This window comes from Microtus pennsylvanicus, chromosome 14, assembly GCF_037038515.1.
Source record: "Microtus pennsylvanicus isolate mMicPen1 chromosome 14, mMicPen1.hap1, whole genome shotgun sequence".
Taxonomy (NCBI): Eukaryota; Metazoa; Chordata; class Mammalia; order Rodentia; family Cricetidae; genus Microtus; species Microtus pennsylvanicus.
This window is the reverse complement of record NC_134592.1, coordinates 29,501,002-29,507,522: the sequence shown is the minus strand read 5'-3', so window position 1 is coordinate 29,507,522 and position 6,521 is coordinate 29,501,002.

Below are 6,521 nucleotides of genomic sequence, written 5' to 3'. Positions count from 1 at the left end.
CTTGGCACCGTGCAGACAGCCTCTGAGAGCTACTTGTGAAAGCGCAGCCAGTTGCAGCAGTTTGGAGGAGCCACTACCGTGGGATGACCACCAAGATGGAGTAGAGCCAGCCTGATGGACAGGCAAAGACAAGCTGTGTGCGCTGCAGAGGGCAGAGCTGGAGTAGTGGCCTGAGTCCTCGGAGGAGCCCAGAAGATCGTGAGTGGATCCCAGACACTGGATGTTGAGTGATTTACACTGTTGGAGTTTGGTTTTGCTTTGTTTTGATTGTTACTATACCTGGTTCTTCCACCTTAAAGGAAGAAAGTATTTAACTTATATTTTACTTAAAGGAACCCATAGTTGAGAGACATTAGATTTTAAAAAGACTTTAGATTTTAAGAGGCTAGATATTTTGAGGAGACTGAATTTTTAAGTGTTTGAATTTTTAAAGGCTGTGGTGTCTGTACGTCGGCAAACTGCTATGATGTCTTTATTAATATGTGATCTTAAGGATGAACAGGAAAGGAAAAGTCGCGGCTTAACAGTGATGTGTTTGTGTGTCAGGTGGATAGGGGGACAGTTGTGCCGGCTAGTTATATGTCAACTTGACACAACTGGTCATTGGAGGGGAGGGAGCCTCAACTGAAAAAAAATGTCTTTATAAGATTGGGCTGTAGACAAGCTTGCAGGGCATTTTTTTCTTTTCTTTCTTTTTTCCTTGTTTTTTGAGACAGGGTTTCTCTGTGTAGCCCTGGATGTCCTGAAACTTGCTATGTAGACCAGGCTGACCTCGAATCCCCAGAGATCTGCCTGCCTCTGCCTCCCGAGTGAGTGCCATGTCCATCTGGTTGTAGGGTATTTTCCTAGTGAGTGATTGATGTGGGAGGGTCCAGCCCATTGTAACAATAAGAATCATAACTACGACACGGTCTATTTGTGCAAATTTGTTTAAATCTTCCTGCCGGTCTTGGGATCTATAGGATGAGTTCACGGGGCACAGCCTGGACAAATGGCCACAGAATAGGCTAACCATTGATGTATCAGTATGGCAGACTTGTAGAGGAGTGCATTTGCTTGAGAGTAGACTGGGGTGCTCCATTACTCTGTATGTCACAGGTGGCCTGTATTGAGGGAAGCCAGGTCAGTACATTGTTTGTATATTTCTAGTTGTCTTTTCTCTACAAGCAAGTTCACTTCGGTGGTTTTTATGCACTTTGTTTGCAAGTAATCACCTAAAGGAGAAAACAACATGGGTGAAAATGGACGTGAAGAAGAGGAAAGCTTACACGGTATTCTTGGGAAGGCATGTAAATTAGTCCATTCACCGTGGACATCAGAATGGAGTTTCCTCCAAAACCCAGACATGGAGCTACCCAGTGACCCTGCTCTGCCACTCAGAGGAATCTAAGCTGGGGACGTCCGGACAATCCTAGTCACTAAAGCACACTATTCCCAAGAGCCAGGTTGGAGCAGCCTGCTGCTCGTTGATGGCTGGGTGGACAAAGGACATGAAGTGTGTTAATATACAGAGGAGTTTCATTCAGTTACAAAGCAGAGCAAAGTTGTGTCATTTTCAAGAAAACAGATGGGCCTGGAGGTCATCGTAATAAGCAAAATAAGCCAGAACTAGAAACACAAACTCCCCAGTTTCTCTCTTGAGTAATCTAGATTTTTAAATAGTAAGAAAAACAAAGGCGATGTGGAAGTAGGGAGTGCTGTTTCATTGGAGACAGGTGGCCAGCCGAAAGGAAGGCGGGGGCGGGAGAGGATGGAGATAATGCAAGCGTGCCATATGCACATATGAAAATGTTGCAATAAAACCCATTAGTCTGTATATTAAAACATACTAGTGAAAAAACGAGTGGAAAAAAGTAATCAGTGAGCCAGGAGTTGATTTATAACTGAAGTCAGTTTCCAGTCAGGTCACTCCACTCCAAATATATATTTCAAAGCTCCGCGTGACGTTCAGAGCCGTAGGGAGAGGAGGCAGCTTACAAAGAGCAGATCTTGTCGCTTGTGGGTTTGGTGAATGATGCCGTTTGAATTGCCACTTGATGGTGTATTATCCTACAAGTCTTAAGCATTTCCCAAAGTAAAGGAGGTCTTCAGACACCCACGTGGCCACTTGCCTTTCATTGCCAGGCCCCTAATATAGTCTGCATTAATCTCCACCCGGCCTTTCCTGGCCCACGTTTGCTCAGCCTTACACTAACCAGATTCCCAGTTGATTTTTTTTTTCAAGCGAGTGTTTCTCAGCTGGTGAAGGTTGCTTATAAAGACGGTTGTACATCCTGAGCTCCTGCCGGATATCAAAAGCCAGAATTAGCCATGAGCTTCTACCTCTGTGCTCACCATGAAAATATTAAACAGGATGGAGGCGCGAGGAAAGCACAGGAACACACGCCTTTGTAGCTGTCTTTTTCCACCGGATCCTGTGGCTCTGTCTCCATTTTGTGGAATATTTTTACAAATGTGTTTGTTGACTGTTTTAGAAAGGCAGGTGGACCTGTGGCTTCATCTATGTTAGCTCCCAGTGGGGCTAGGATTGCCTACCTAATGTACTAACTAGGTGTCGTGAACCCATCACACCTAGGAAGCAATAGAGGGCCACCAGAACCCAAGGAAACGCCTGGAGCCTGGGCGGCTGTGTAAGTGGCTTGTTGACATACTGGGTTTGGTCTTGGAACACGACTGGGCCCACTTAGAGAGCTTGCTTTATTGCTGTTGTTGGCATGCCTTTGTTCTTTACTCTGAACTCTTAAATACTGTCCCAACAAACTAATTTTTTTTTTTTTTTGCACTCTGGCCTGTTGTGATGGCATGAAAGTCAACAGCTGCCTCATCCTTCCACCCCTTACAAATGGGACTTTTAACCAGAGCCACTTTCTAAACTCTAGGGGGAGGAGAAGGTGGATTTTGCTATAATTACTGCTCCCAGGTCTCCTCCCTCCCAGATACCTTCTCCTGAAACTGGATTGAACAGTGAATGGTACCCCAGGTGACTGGGAAGGCAGGCGGGGAGCTGGAGAGAGGAGCCGGAGACAAAAGGTGAGGAAAAGCATTGCAAAGGGGCTGCTGTGATGACAGAGTCCAGCTCTGTGGAGATTGAAGCAGAGCTGTGGGTCTGAGGCAGAGAGGATGCTGGGACTGTGGGTCTTCAGCAAGCCATTCCTTCCCCCATGTGCACATCTTGCATGTGCAATGACAAAGCTTTCCTTTAAGTCCCGAGAAAGGACAGCATCAGTTAGGCAGGGGTGTCTAACTGTGTATGGAAGAGAACAGGTAAGAGGCAGCCAAACACAGCTGGAGAGAGGTGAGCCCTGCCTTTCTACTGCACTGCCCACGACAATCTGGGCTGTATTAACTAGAATACCAAGAACGCACCCAGCACATAAATATGATTAATGTTGTGGAGGAGGCACTTATTACCCAGATTTGATCATCACATGCATCGGATTATCAAACTGCCCCCCATAAAAATCTACAGATATTGTGTCTCAATAAAACCAAACGACAACAAAACAATGAAGCAAGGTGGCTGTGGTGACACAGCTCTGTAGTCTTAGAGCTATGGAAGGGCAGAGGCAGGAGGATTGCTGTGAGTTTAAGGCCAGCCTGTGCTGTTTGATTCCCTCTTGGAGCTTTCGGTTCCCGCTGAGATGTTTCCATTGGGAGGAATGAAGAATGGGGCCCGGGATGGCCATTCTCATGCTCACCCAGAATGCTCTCCCTCCTTTGGTTTCTGTGAAGTGTTTTCATGGGAGGTCTTCATCTTCGTGCTTTTCATAGATGGGTTTTCCTACCCATGCACTTGAGTGGCTGAGACGCCAAGGAAGATGATGAATCAGTGATACTGATGTCCTGAACGGTGAGCAGTTCATCTCACAGGGCCTGATAATTTTCAACAACGGGAGGAAAGGGTTTGGCCCTCCAAAAACTTGGACTTGCAAATGTATAGACTATAGCTTACACCACTTTGGGGGAAATTCAGTGGGTTTTTACTTAGCTTTGTTGCATCCTAACAGGGCTGGCAAGTGCCTGGCAGTTGCTCATCTCAGCTCTAGAACCAACCTTATGGTAGGCAATGAGTAAACACACAAGTCTCCCAGCAACACACACCATCCAAGCTAACCAGTGGACCGAGGACCTGCCCATCCCACACAGTGTCCCTCAGCTGTTTGATGAAGACTCTAACAGTGACTTTTATACATTGCCCTTTTTCTTTTCTTTTTTGAAAACATGTAGAGCATAGGTGTGTATACATGTGTGTTTGTGCAAGTGTGTGCACGTGTGTGTGCACGTGTGTGTGCACGTGTGTGTGCACGTGTGTGTGCACGTGTGTGTGCACGTGTGTGTGATGGCCATAGGTCAATGTCTTATGCCTTTCTCAACCCCTTGCTACTCTATCTTCTCTCTCTCTCTCTCTCTCTCTCTCTCTCTCTCTCTCTCTCTCTGTCTGAAGCTTGTCAACTGGCTAGACTGACTTGCTGGCCAGCAAGCCCTAGGGATCCCCTTGTCTCTACCCATGTCTCCCCAGCACTGGGGACACAGGTACGCTAGGCTTTTACATGGGTGCTGGGGATCCCAACTCGGGTCCTCAGGCTTGTACGGCAAGTACCTTGTCAACTGAGCTATCTCTCCAGCCCTCCATTTTTTTTCTATTCATTCTTAAATATGCATGGTTTACAGACAGGAAGAGGCCCTAGGAAACGCATGAAGAAAAGGAGGATGCATTTCACGCCAGAATTCCTTATACACATTTAGGAACTGAGGCCACTCCATCCCCTTTCCTGTTCTTCCCCGCTAATGCTCAGCTCTTGTCCTGCAACCCTGTCCCCAGACTTACTCCCCATTGGTCCATTCAAAGTGGAGTCATGAATTAGAAGGTGGGGGGGCTCCATCCAGGTAACTAACTTTGACCTTGTTTGTTTAGGGGGCACCCGTTGGCCCCGGCGCCCCCGCAAGTGCACGTGCGTATCTTTATTCTCTTTGCATGTTCCTCTAATTGATCTTGAAAAGAAGGGACAGTTAAAGAAGACGTTAAGGTGAAATGAAGCCATAACCGCAGCTGGAGACTTTTATTAAGTGTGGCAAAGTTTCCTGGGCTGCGCTGAAATTGTTTATTGATTTTGGTATGGCTGGGTGCTCGGGAGTAATCGCCCAGAATGCTGCCGGAGAGAGCCGCTTGTTAGCTGGGCTCAGCATCGCCCAGCCCCGCCTTCACCCCGGAGTTTGCCTCCTTAACCTGTAAATAAATACCGGCTTAACTCCTGAGGTGCCTCACCCGGGGCCAGCCTGCTCCCTGGGTGCCCAGCCACCCCCAGCAGGGCTGCCCCAGGGAGGGAAACGGCATCAGGGCCGATGGGAAACACACATCATTTTCCGTCTTTACTCTTGTTTATTTGCCCCCCAACCTCTGTTCCCCTTAGTAGTAAGGGTCAGAAGTTTGCAGAAACACGGTAAATTGAGGTTATGTCTGCGGTGGTAGCTTTACTCTTTGATCTCTTTTCTTTGTGTGCGTCTATCAGTTTCTGCGCCATGCTGATGTTTAGGCCTTCTAGTTTCTCTGTTACTGTAACCAAGCTTGCCTGGAGTCTCCATAGTGACAGGGTGGTCTGAGGACTGGCCTTCCCTCTGCAGCAGGGGCCCCTGTACAGGTCAGCTGAAAGTCTGGGGTGTGGTCAGCTCATGTAACCAGGCCTGTCTGCTCAGGGAATGCACGGGAAGCTGAAGTCCAGAGTCACTGAGGGAAAGGGATCAAATAGTGAGAAGGCCTGGAGATTTGGGTCAAATTTGCATCTCCGAAAGAACTGGTTTTACCTGGGGCATCCTATTCCAAAGGCAGACAAAGTATATGAAGCTTCCTGGGGTCCCAGGTTGACTGATCCATCCCATTCCTGAAATGGTCTTATTTGAGAATTAGGATTGGTAGAGTTGGGAAGGTAGACTTCACTTGTTTGGGTGGATTTTGTCCCACATTATCCAACAAATTATTAGAGCTGTTCTATATTTCTTTTTTTTTTTTCTTTTGGTTTTTCGAGACAGGGTTTCTCTGTGGCTTTGGAGCCTGTCCTGGAACTAGCTCTGTAGACCAGGCTGGTCTCGAACTCACAGAAATCCGCCTGCCTCTGCCTCCCGAGTGCTGGCATTAAAGGCATGCGCCACCATCGCCCAGCTGTTCTATATTTCTTGAGCGCTTTCCTCTATTTCTATACACCTTCTCCCGGGCCCTCAGGGCTATGTTGTTTCAAAGTCACAGAGCCACCAGGCTCCAGGAAACAGGGTCTTAGGTGAGCCCTTGGGAATGAGGAGCTATTCAACGTGCGCGTTCATGGGAATCATCTCCCAGCTACCCTTAAAATCTCCCAGTTGAGACGCTACTGTGTTGTTGGCTTTCCCAGCCCCTCTGTAGTGGCTGATCTCATGCCACGCGGTTACTGTTCGCTCTTAGGATTCAGCCTGTTTCCTCTTTTTCTTCAGACCATGGAGAAATCCTCTCTGCCTTCCAGAGAGAATCAGACTGGATGGAAGCGGCACAT